The following is a 13,377-nucleotide window of genomic DNA, read 5'->3' on the forward strand; positions in this document are numbered from 1 at the left end:
TTCAACGGTACCCTCAAACAGATGCTCCGCATGCTGGTTGAGACCCAAGGGCGTGACTGGAAGCGGTACCTCCCACACCTGCTGTTCGCCTACAGAGAAGTTCCGCAGGCCTCAACCGGGTTCTCCTCCTTCGAGCTCCTGTATGGCAGGCGAGTCCGGGGACCCCTTGGGTTGATAAGAGAATCCTGAAAAGATGAGCCAAACCCCACAGAAGTGTCCATCGTGGATTATGTCATGCACTTCCGTGACAAGATGCAGGCCTTGACGCAGTTGGTGCATGACAACATGATGCAGGCTCAGGCTGACCAGAAGCAATGGTATGACCAGAACACCCGGGAGCGGACCTACCAGGTGGGTCAAAAGGTGTGGGTGCTGGTCCCCGTACCAATGGATAAGCTTCAGGCAGCCTGGGAAGGCCCATACGTCATCCACCAACAGCTCAACCCGGTCACTTACGTGGTCACGCTTGACCATGCTCGGGGTAGGCGCAAGGCCTTTCACCTCAACATGCTGAAGGCGCACTACGAATGTGAAGCTTGCGTCCTACTGGTCTGCAACCTGCCCGAGGAAGGGGAAGAAGATCCCCTCCTGGTCATGCTGGCCTAAGCCAAGGCCAATGGGTCCATTGAAGACATGGAGATAGGTGGTTTGCTAACCGTATTCCAGCGGTCGCAGTTGGTGGAAATCCTGGAACCCTTCCGGGCCGTGTTCACCAACCGACCTGGAAGGACGGAGTTAGTGGTTCATGAGGTGGACACTGGGAATCACGCCCCACTACGGCGAACACCTTATCGGATCTCTGAGGAGGTGCAACAGGTCATGCGCCAAGAGATCGATGAGATTTTAAGGCTGGGGGTGATTCGACGGTCAAAAAGCGCGTGGGCTTCACCTTTAGTCCTCGTGCCTAAAAAGGATCGAACCAACCGGTTCTGCGTGGACTACAGGGGGCTCAACGCTATCACAACCTCTGATGCACACCCGATGCCGCGCATCGAGGATCTGCTTGAGCGGTTGGCAAAAGCACGGTACATATCCATCATGGATTTGTGTCGGAGATACTGGGAGATTCCCCTGAGCCCTGAGGCACAGGAGAAATTCGCCTTTATCACCCCCTTTGGACTGTACGAGTCCACAGTCATGCCCTTCGGCATGAAAAATGCCCCTGCCACTTTCCAGCTGATGGTGAACCACCTGCTCCGGGGACTGGAGGAGTACGCAGTGGCGTACTTGGACGATGTCACCATCTTCAGTTCCACGTGGGAGGAACACCTTCAGCATCTCCAGGAGGTGCTCAAGCGTCTTCACCAGGCAGGCCTGACTATCAAGCCGGGAAATTGCCAGATGGGCATGAGCGAGGTCCACTACCTGGGGCACCGGGTAGGCAGGGGTTCCATGAGTCCAGAGCCAGAAAAGGTGGACGCAATCGCGTCCTGGCCCACCCCCAGGACCAAGAAACAGGTGAAGTCCTTCTTGGGCGCTGCAGGGTACTATAGGCGATTCGTGCAGGACTATAGCGCCCTTGCAAAACCGTTGACCGACCTCACCAAGCAGAGGCTACCCCAAACAGTCAACTGGACAGATGACTGTGAGGCGGCCTTCCAAGCTTTGAAAGCAGCCCTGTGCAACTCGCCAGTGTTGAGAGCAGTCGACAGCAGTCGCCCGTTTCTGGTACAGACCGACGCCAGCGAGTTTGGCCTCGGTGCTGTGCTCAGCTAGGTCGACTCGGGGAACCAGGAGCACCCTGTGTTGTACCTGAGCCGGAAACTTTTGCCGAGGGAAGTGGCATACTCAACCATCAAGAAGGAGTGTCTGGCCATGGTGTGGGCACTGCAACGTTTGCAGCCCTACCTGTACGGGCGCACCTTCACGGTGGTTACCGATCACAACCCTCTGAGCTGGTTGCACGCAGTGTCCAGAACCAATGGAAGGTTGCTCAGCTGGAGCCTTGCCCTTCAATAGTATGACTTTACTGTACAACACAAAAAGGGCAGCGAACATGGAAATGCTGATGGGTTGTCCCGCTGGGGCGAACCCGCTGAAGTGCGCATGGCCGATTACCATCAGGTATTGCCTCCGTAGTGCCCTCTAAAAGGGGGAGGTGTAATGTAAAATGTCTATAAAGTATGATGTTTTCTGTAATCTAGAATCCTCCTTTCTATGAGAAAGTTGCCTGTCAGCTTTTGCAGCCCCCTCCTTTTGCCGCCCTAGCAGCTGTTTGTGTGTACAGCTCTCTGCCTGCATCTGAAACCTGATACCGGGCATTTCCTCTCGAAGCCTTCTTCTCCTCCACCCCTGCACAGCTAAAGGGAAAATGTTATGAATGAGTCACCAAAGGAGGAAAAAACAAAAATACAAGCTAAGTCCAGAAAACCGGAGAGGTTGGTAGCTATCGGATTGCAGACCCCTGATCCTATCCACAACAACTAACAGTAGCCGTGGGGGGTTCCAACGATGCCCTAGACCCATCGATCACAGCCGGAGAACTAAATATCCCTAAAGAAAGAAAGGGGAAATCGAAACTGCACCAGAGCAGACCCCAAAGCAATAGGCAGCCCCCAACATATAATGACGGTGAAGCAAGATGAAAACACTAACACAGATAGAAAGATAGGTTGAGCAAACGATGGGGCCCAAGCTAACTAAAAAGAATAGGATAGAAAAGCTGCTGTCTGCAATCCGTAAAAAACCCTACCAAAAAATGTCCCAACCATCTGATAGGAAAAACAGGCCCTGAAGTTGCTAGGACTTCAAAAAGACTATATCAGCACTCAGGTAAGTTCTGAAGACAGAGCAAAAAGACAAACAGATCAGAGGCAAAAATGGAACTCAGCACACCCCCGACCGGGGATGGCTGAACTCCAAAAAACAAGGTAAACAAAACAAAACTAATAAGTTCAAAAGGAGAGCAAAAACTTATCTTTGGGAAGCAGGAATCAGACTGGTCTCCAAGAATCCAGCAGAGAAATCACCAGCGACTCAGAAGGGCGTCGGCTGCCTTATATCCAATCAGAAGTTCCTGTTACCCAGTCATCATCTACAAGATCAGGTGTTTGGTAATCAGCCTCACTACCTTCCTTCACCAGAAGAGGGAGTTCATCAGACATCGACGGTGAAGGGGAAAATGAACTCACAACAGTACCTCCCCCTTGAGGAGGGGTCACCGAACACTCATCCACGCCACCAGGGCGATCAGGATGGGCCCGATGAAAGGCACGAACCAATCTTTCAGCATGAATATCGGATGCAGGGACCCAAGAATTATCCTCCTGGCCATAACCCTTCCATTTAACCAAATACTGGAGTCTCCGTCTAGCCAGGCGAGAATCCAGTATCTTCTCAACCTCATATTCCACATTACCTTCAACCAATACCGGGTCAGGAGGTGCCACCACAGGAACTACTGGCTCAACAAACCTCTTTAACAGAGACTTATGAAACACGTTATGGATCTTAAATGTAACAGGAAGAGCCAATCGAAAAGAGACTGGATTAAGAATCTCCAAAATCTTGTAAGGTTCAATAAATCTAGGTTTAAACTTTGGAGAAGCCACCTTCATAGCGATATTCTTTGATGACAACCAAACCATATCACCCACCTTAAACTGGGGACCAATGGTCCTATGCCGGTTGGAAAACCGCTGGGCCTTTTCCTGGGAGAGAGACAACTTATCAACCACTTGGTCCCAGATCTGGTGCATTCTCTCCACCACAGTGTCAACACCTGGACAGACAGAAGGCTCCACATGCCCTGAAGAGAATCGAGGATGAAACCCAAAGTTGCAAAAAAAAGGTGACATCAAAGTGGCAGAACTAGCTCTATTATTTAAAGCAAATTCGGCCAAGGGCAAAAATGAAATCCAATCATCCTGATCAGCAGAAATAAAACATCTCAAATACGACTCCAAAGTCTGGTTTGTTCTCTCCGTCTGCCCATTGGTCTGAGGGTGAAACGCAGAGGAGAAGGACAACTGAATTCCCAGCTTGGAACAGAAAGTCTTCCAAAATCTAGACACAAATTGAACTCCTCTGTCAGATACAATGTTCTCAGGAATCCCGTGCAAGCGAACCACCTGTTGCAAAAACAAGGGCACCAACTCTGAGGAAGATGGCAACTTAGGGAGTGGTACAAGATGGACCATCTTAGCGAATCTATCACAAATCACCCAAATAACAGTCATTCTCTGAGAGACAGGCATATCAGAGATAAAATCCATTGAAATATGGGTCCATGGCCTCCTGGGCACCGGCAAAGGCATCAACAACCCACTAGAGCGAGAACAAGGTTTAGACCGAGAGCAAGTCCCGCAGGACTGCACAAAATTCCTGACATCACGAGACAAGGCGGGCCACCAAAAAGACCGACTCACCAAATCTCTAGTACCAAAAATACCTGGATTACACAAACAAGAAGTATTCAGCTCACCCCTCTTTACTCCTGATCACACCTCCGACGCACGGAAACAACCTGACCCGGGTGTATAGTGCATGGAAATTGCTCCCCTCCATACGCCTCTTTATGTCGTTTTCACCTGATGGTATGAAGATTTTATATTCTCAATAAAGCAATTATTATTTTATCTCCTGGAGACGCTGGAAAAATCCTTCTTTATGTTGTGCAAAAATACCTGGATGACCAGCCAATGCAGAGCAATGAACTTCAGACATCACTCTCTTCCTCCACTGGTCAGGAACATACAATTTTCCAATGGGACAATGCTCAGGTTTGTCCTCTTGAAACTCTTCCAGAGCACGTCTCAAATCGGGCGAGATGGCAGAAAGAACTACCCCCTCACCTAAGATGGTAGCAGGCTTGATCACAACAGGAGAATCAGCAAAGAAACTCCTAGAAAGGGCGTCTGCCTTGACATTCTTAGTGCCTGGAAGAAAAGTGACCACAAAATCAAAACGTGTGAAAAACAAGGCCCACCTAGCCTGTCTAGGATTCAAGCGTTTGGCCGACTCCAGGTAAATCAAATTCTTGTGGTCAGTAAGGACCACGTCTTGATATTTAGCTCCCTCCAACCAATGTCTCCACTCCTCAAATGCCCATTTCATGGCTATCAGTTCCCGATTCCCCACATCATAGTTACATTCGGATGGGGAGAACTTTCGGGAAAAGAAAGCACAGGGATTCATTTTAGATGTTACAGGATCTTTTTGGGACAAAACAGCTCCTGCACCAATCTCAGAAGCGTCCACCTCTACCTGAAAAGGGAATGAGACATCAGGTTGCCGCAAAACCGGAGCAGAAGTGAACCTTCGCTTCAGCTCAAGAAAGGAAGAAACAGCCTCCGGAGACCAATTCAGCACATCAGCACCCTTCTTAGTCAAATCAGTCAATGGTTTGGCAATACCAGAAAAATTAGCTATAAATTTACGATAAAAATTAGCAAAACCCAAAATCTTCTGGAGGGCCTTAAAAGAAGTGGGCTGAACCCAATCATAAATGGCCTGTACCTTGGCCGGGTCCATTTCAATAGTTGACGGAGACAAAATAAATCCCAAAAATGAAATCCTCTGTACACCAAAAAGGCATTTCGATCCCTTGACATACAGGGAATTCTCCCTCAAAATCAGGAACACAGTCCGAACATGTTCCACATGAGAGTCCCAATCCTTGGAAAAGATCAAAATATCATCCAGATAGATGATCAAAAATTTATCCACCAAGTCTCGGAAAATATAATTCATGAAGCACTGGAAGACAGAAGGGGCATTAGTGAGCCCAAAAGGCATCACCAGGTACTCAAAATGTCCCTCCGAAGTATTAAACGCCATCTTCCATTCATCCCCATGCTTAATGCGAATAAGATTATACGCCCCCTGAGGTCAAGCTTTGTAAACCAGCAAGCACCTTTAACTCTGGAGAATAGATCAGAAATCGGGGTAACGGATACTGATATTTAACAGTAATTTTGTTGAGGGAACGATAGTCAATACAACGCCTTAATGACCCATCTTTCTTAGCCACAAAAAAAACCCAGCACCTAAGGGTGAAGAGGATGGTCTAATATGACCCTTCTCCAACGACTCCTTAATATAGGATCGCATAGCCTCGTGCTCGGGTACAGATAGATTGAAAAGTCGACCCTTGGGAAATTTACACCCAGGGCTCAGCTCAATTGCACAGTCATAACTCCTATGAGGAGACAAAGACACAGACTCATTCTCACTAAATACATCATAAAAATCAGCCAACTAGTCAGGAACATCATGCGACTGGGGAGAGGTGGAGAAAACAGGAGCATCACTAAGGGCACACCGACAACCCCAACTCACCACAGACACAGACTTCCAATCCAAAACTGGATTATGAATTTGCAACCAGGGAAACCCCAGAACAATGGTATCATGCAAATTATGCAACACCAAAAATCTGCAATTCTCTTGATGGTCTGGGGCGATCCGCATTACCACCTGGGTCCAAAACTGAGGTTTATTCTTTGCCAAAGGGGTAGCATCAATTCCCCTCAAAGGGATAGGCGTCCGCAGAGGTATCATAGGAAATCCACAACGTTTAGCAAAATCCAAGTCTATCAGGTTCAGAGCTGCTCCCGAATCCACAAAAGCCTTAGCGGAAAATGTGGACAGGGTGCAGATCAGAGTAATTGCCAGAAGAAACTTAGTTTGAACACCACCCACAGCAAATGTGTGTGCAAAACGTTTCTCTCGTTTATGGCAGACAGAAATAATATGCAAGACATCACCACAGAAGAAACACAGCTTATTACGCCTTCAGAACTCCTGACGTTGCACCCTAGACAAAACTCTATCACACTGCATAGGTTCAGACATTTGTTCAACAGGTGGCAACACCTCTCGTGCGGTTTTGCGTTCACGCAAACGCCAATCAACCTGAATGGCTAATGACATAGAATCGTCAAGACCAGAGGGAACAGGAAATCCCACCATAGTATCTTTTACGGTTTCTGACAAACCCTTCCGAAAGAGAGCTGCCAAGGCACCATCATTCCAGGTAGTAAGGACTGCCCACTTTCGGAATTTTTCACAGTACAACTCTGCAGAATCCCGACCCTGGCTCAATGCCAACAGGGCCTTTTCAGCCTGATCAATAGCATTAGGTTCATCATACAATAACCCCAAGGCTTGAAAAAATGCATCCACATTAGTAAGAATAGGATCATCAAATTTCAAAGAAAACGCCCAATCCTGGGGATCGCCGCGCAGCAAAGAGATGACAATTTTAACCTACTGCGCGGAGCTCCCCGACGAGTTAGGCTTCAAGGCAAGAAATAGTTTACAATTATTCTTAAAATTCAAAAATTTAGACCGATCCCCAGAAAACACATCAGGAGTAGGGATTTTTGGTTCAACAGCAGATGATTGAGTGAGATAGGCAGAAATTCCCCACACATCAGCAGCGAGCTGCTCAACCCGATAAGACAATTGCTTAGTCTCCATTTAGACAAAAAATATCCTCCTACAGCCCCAGAGAAAAAGAGGAAAAAATATATATAAAAAAAAATTTTGACACTTTTTTTTTATTTTAAATTCTTTCCTTCTTTAGAGTACCCTAGAGTCTATAGGTAGGCTGGTGATTCTGTTATGAATGAGTCACCGAAGGAGGAAAAAACAAAAATACAAGCTAAGTCCAGAAAACTGGAGAGGTTGGTAGCTATCGGATTGCCGACCCCTGATCTTATCCACAACAACTAACAGTAGCCGTGGGGGGTTCCTACAATGCCCTAGACCCCTCGATCACAGCCGGAGAACTAAATAGCCCTAAAGAAAGAAAGGGGAAATCTAAACTGCCCCAGAGCAGACCCCAAAGCAATAGGCAGCCCCCAACAAATAATGACGGTGAAGCAAGATGAAAACACTAACACAGATAGAAAGATAGGTTGAGCAAACGATGGGGCCCAAGCTAACTAAAAAGGACAGGATAGAAAAGCTGCTGTCTGCAATCCGTAAAAAACCCTACCAAAAAATATCCCAACCGTCTGATAGGAAAAACAGGCCCTGAAGTCGCTAGGACTTCAAAAAGACTATATCAGCACTCAGGTAAGTTCTGAAGACAGAGCAAAAAGACAAACAGATCAGAGGCAAAAATGGAACTCAGCACACCCCCGACCGGGGATGGCTGAACTCCAAAAAAACAAGGTAAACAAAACAATACTAATAAGTTCAAAATCAGAGCGAAAACTTATCTTTGGGAAGCAGGAATCAGACTGGTCTCCAAGAATCCAGCAGAGAAATCACCAGTGACTCAGAAGGGCGTCGGCTGCCTTATATCCAGTCAGAAGTTCCTGTTACTCAGTCATCATCTACAAGTTCAGGTGTTTGGTAATCAGCCTCACTACCTTCCTTCACCAGAAGAGGGAGTTCATCAGACATCGACGGTGAAGGGGAAAATGAACTCACAACAGGAAAAGATCCCTTTGTTCTGGCCACGAGGCGGGATGCAAGTATATGGGAAGTATTAGAACAAGTCATATTGCAAAAATCATACATCGCAGAGATATAATAATCACATTTCTGTGATCTGAGTGGACCCGACTTCGCTACTGTAGCTCTTGTGAAGTTCTCGGACCTTCAGAAATTGAGATATAGATTGCTCCCAAATGGAATGCCTTAATTATGGCATATTTGGTGTTGGTTTATTGGATTCAATAAATCACAAACAATGATGCCCTATGTGTGTTGGTACGGGCTTTACTCATTTAGATATAGTTATTCTAAGTTTTGTAGCCAAATCATAACTTAGAGAAAGGGGGGTTGGACCTCACCAGACCGCCTATTTCGTGAGGTCACAGACCCTAGGCTATAAAGTATTCCCTACCAAATTCCAGTCAGTTGGAGCTGCAGAGTCCGTGCTGACAAGAACCCCAGATGAGTGGGGACGTTTGGCTAAGCGGCCCATCCCCCGAGCCACATGGGATGCCTAATACCCACTAAGCAAATGTAAGTGCTAATCTGTGTTTTTAATCCTTTTGTTTTATACTGCATTGTACATACTTAATGTCTCAACTTTATAGCAACTTTTATCTATGTAATCACTGCCCTTTTGGGAATAAATGATAAAATCTATTAGCTCTGTCTCCATGCTCTAAGAAACGAACTATGCGCCTTTTGTTAGATAATCGCTACTAATTTGGCGGTTTGCCACGGACCCTCTTAATTAACTCTTTGATTAAGTAAAGCGTGGCTGGTGGCAGCATGGTGTGTGCAGTTGGTTAGGTTGGTTGGCAGTCCGGAAGGGTCTTATATTGCTGGATGAGTGGTTGAGGCCACAGCATTGATAATTCCCGTACTGCAGTAGTCTAATTGGCCGTGCACAACAAGCAGCCCGTCCGGCGACTAATTATCCTTGGTGCAGTTCCCTGACTGACCTGAGGGTAAGGGGGCGCCAGAGAGCTGCGAGTTCCAAAGTGGAACTGAGAAAGTGGGATATACATAAAAACCCGCAGTTCTTGGAAGGTTGTTAGCAGTGGTGGGGCATCCAAAATACCCCCTGCGGTAAATTGTTAGAGCAAGATTAGCTTGCTGTATATTTTTGTCACATGGTACCAGCGGCAGGATAACTAAGATAAGCCCCCACTGTGCCTGTGATAGCCGTGTGCCGGCAGTGCGTCGCATCCCTCCGTCCTCTGACAAACCCGTGTCAGTGGTGGGATTGTGACGTATTGGTGCCACCGGCCGTGCTGTTCGTCACAATCACATGATGCGGGGAGCGCTTCCTGTTGGTGTTGATTCGTTGCTGTGACTACGCGTATCACAGCGTCGCGGCCTCAGTCCCCGCCTTGCAGTGACGTCCTGCTGGTGGGGGGGTGTCTGTGACATCAGACACTGAACTCTCGGCTTCTGACTCCGCTCACATGACCGGAAGCACCGACTTATACCGCTCTCTCACCGCTCAGAGGGATTTCCGCCCCTTTACATATAAAAACCCACTAGTTATGTTCAAACAACACGCCCCCCAAAGAAGCTAAGTAGCTGTGACACCCCAGAGTCCGGTTGTCACAGTGACATTACCTCCCTCTAATGGGTAAAGTCATGCTTGGAGGCAGAAAAAGGGACCCCCATGCCAGGCAGCATAGATTTAATCACAATTTCCTGCTGCAGGTCAGAAAAGGGAGGTGCCTTATAAATTCTGGCCAGCAGAGGGGGTTGGTGAGTCAGCAAGAAATCAGCTGAGGGGGTTGTCATGGAAACAAAGCAGCTGTGAGCTGTGAGGAGAAATGACAGTTTCAATGTGAGGAGGAGGTAAAGCGATCTTTCTAGAAGATCCTGTCAGATGAAAACAGGGAGCTGATTTGAGAGGAGATGAAGACAGGGAGCTGATCGGTGAGGAGCTGAATAGGCAGAGCTGATCTGTGAAGAGGGAAAGGACAAGAGCAGAGACTGAGATAGTCTAGGGAAGCTAAAATACTGCATATAGCAGACCTCTGAGTGAAGCGCTAATAAAGAGAAAAGGGACATCAGAGTCCTACGCTGACAGGAGCTGTAAGTCCTGATAGCCGAATCTGAAAGTACAGGGGATTGTAAATTCCTGTGCACATTGAATACCTGAGGGCACGGCAACGGATAAGGAGCCCGGGGCTGATGGTGATGAGAACGGTACCCGTGGAATAGGCTCACGCTGACAGCCGTACAGGTTAGTGAAACCATCACGAATAGAGGGTCGCAGCATAGTTATATACAGCGGAGACCCACACACAAAGCGCAGAAAGGAAGGTCCTAAATCCCCACCTGGCAAGGTGGATCCTCTGAATGCCTCCAGGCGAGCCGGACTCATTCGATCACCAGTATGTGGTACTCCGGACTGCAACCTATTACCAGTAAAAGGTAAAGAAACTGCACCTCTCTGCGTCTCTCTCATTTATCTGCACCCCAACGTTTACAGCCATTTTTACTATTTATTTAACATCTTTGCCCTGGGACTACAGCCCTACCTGTGGAGGGCTACAACATCATAGCTGTGCCCAACATCCATCCCAGAGAAGCAACACCGCAGCGCTGGTCACCTCTGACTAGAATACCACAGGTGGCGTCACGTATTTCACCATCTAATACTTTATTTTCATTTTTACCACATAAATACCACACAACTTTCCCCTATTTTATTACTGGATGCCTCTGGGCCACAGACCGGGTCGCCGCCGCCGTGACACCATCCCCCATGGAAGTCGACGGGCCCGGTACCGAGTACCTCCTGGCCCCGCGGGCGCTCCATAGCGAAACGCGCGTTGGGGTCCCGTTCTCCACATGTCAGCAAGGTTGGTCTTTGGCTTCATTTCATTATTGTCATTGCTGCATGTATCCATTTATTTGTGCTATCACGGACAGCAGCCATACTTCATATTTGTTTAAGGCTCTCTATTTTAGGCTCACTGAGATTTAATTTTTAGATTTATATTCTGATTGCCTTATCCTTTACAGATATTGGATAGCGGTAATATATATATTCTTTTTCTCTCTGCTTTGTAGGTCCGTGTTTAGGATCATTGAATTTTGCACGTCTCTGAGAGGAATATGTACTTTTTGTTATATAGTGGTAAATTTGCATTATGCACTTTATATAAAGAGATATCTATGCTCCTTTACACTTGGTAGGTACTTTTGCATTTTTTGCACATTTCTATTTCCACACCTTCTTGGTGGGCAATTTTTTGTTTAAATATTTCTGTGCATTATACCAGGTCTACTCATTTATTTATACATGCAATTATGTTTACATTGCCAACTGTTCAGCTTTCCTTGCTCATGTGGTGATACTAAGTGTCGCTGATTCCCTTTACTATTTGTACTTTTGATTGATTTATTATACTTGTATTTTGTATTTTATCTATTTTGAGATATGCAATAAAAATATGTGTTTTAATTCTTGCTCTTGGCTCCACCTTTGTTTGGATTTGTGTATTGTTGTGGTGGATGAGCTTTCATCATATTGGCCTTTTTTTGGTTTTACTACAGAAGTGCGCACGGTGCCGCTCTGACAGGCGCTGCAGTAAATGTGGCACTAATGTGCCTTGTGCAGGATGGCACAATATGGCGCTAAGTGAGGTGCTGACCTGGAAGCACTGTGGCGCAAGGCAATGCCACTGGTAGGCGCTGACTCTAACTACAGTTCCCTATTACATGTGTATCCAAGGGAGGGGAGTCATAATGAGTCAGTCACCAGTCTCATGCATCCATCATCACTCACACACACAGTAACAAGAATCTATACTAGCGCATGGCCGAGTGGCCATGCAACTCTTATATAGCGGCATCCTTCCCAGTGGACCAATCCGAGCAGGAACGGGACCTGCGCATGTGACCTCCGACCTCCAATGAGAGGTCGTCCCACGGGCATGCTCAGTAAGCAAAAGACAGGACTTAGTCCCAGAAGCGTCTGCTTGCTGCTGACTCAAGTATGGTGTTAAAGCAGAGCCTGAAGGAGCAACTAGATGCCTAGCATCAGCCTGGGCAAGATGCCGGTACCGACGTCTCTGCTGAACAGGAATCTCTGCGGCTGCAGAGGACATGGCTTGAGATTCCCCCACACTCTTGTTATCTGCACCTCAAAAATATTTCTAGAATTTGACCTTTTCTTACTTTCAACTCTGCAAAAACTCTTACTGTTTCTCTTATTCATTCTAGTCTGGATTATTGTAACTCTCTACTAATCGGCCTCCCTCTTACCAAACTCTTCCCCCTCCAATCTGTCTTGAATGCTGCAGCCAGGACCATATTCCTCACCCATCCTTATTCCGATGCCTCTACCTTGTGCCAGTCATTACACTGGTTACCCACCCACTCCACAATCCAGTACAAACTTATTACCGTCACCCACAAAGCTCTTCATGGCTCAGCACCACCCTACATGTCCTCCCTTGTCTCAGCCTACCACCCTACCCGCGCCCTCCGTTCTGCTAATGACCTGGGGTTAGTATCCTCAATAGTCAGAACTTCTCACTCCCGTCTCCAATACTTTTCATGTGCTGCGCCAATTTCTTTAGAATACACTACCCGGGTTGATACAATTAATCACAAATTCTCACAGTTTTGAGCGTGCACTAAAAACACATTTGTTCAGGCTGGCCTACCGCCTCAACTCATTAACATATCCCTGTGTGGCCCATTCTAATTTTTTTTTACCATAATCAGGCTCCTCGCATCATGTTCTCACATGATTTATGCACTTAACAGCCCTCTGTGTCTGTACTGTTACATATTTAGACTGTTAACTGGTCCATGCAGCAACAGGAACACCCGATTCTTACACTATGGCTGGTCCGAACAATAAAAGCAATTGTTACCACCCACCTTTCATGTCTCCCCTTTTTCCTTATAGATTGTAAGCTTGCGAGCAGGGCCCTCATTCCTCTTGGTATCTGTTATGATCTATGTGATTATTGTTATGCTGTAATGTCT

At 47.0% G+C, this 13,377-nt stretch overlaps 1 protein-coding gene across 1 annotated transcript in view; it reads right to left on the bottom strand.

The window, feature by feature from the left end:
• LOC141047277 (uncharacterized) overlaps positions 1-13,377 on the bottom strand; it is a 1,035,999-nt gene that overhangs the window by 152,633 nt on the left and 869,989 nt on the right. The window lies entirely within an intron of this gene.

The sequence above is a fragment of the Dendrobates tinctorius genome, unplaced genomic scaffold, assembly GCF_039654945.1.
Source record: "Dendrobates tinctorius isolate UK_male_01 unplaced genomic scaffold, ASM3965494v1 ptg000126l, whole genome shotgun sequence".
In the NCBI taxonomy this organism is placed as follows: Eukaryota; Metazoa; Chordata; class Amphibia; order Anura; family Dendrobatidae; genus Dendrobates; species Dendrobates tinctorius.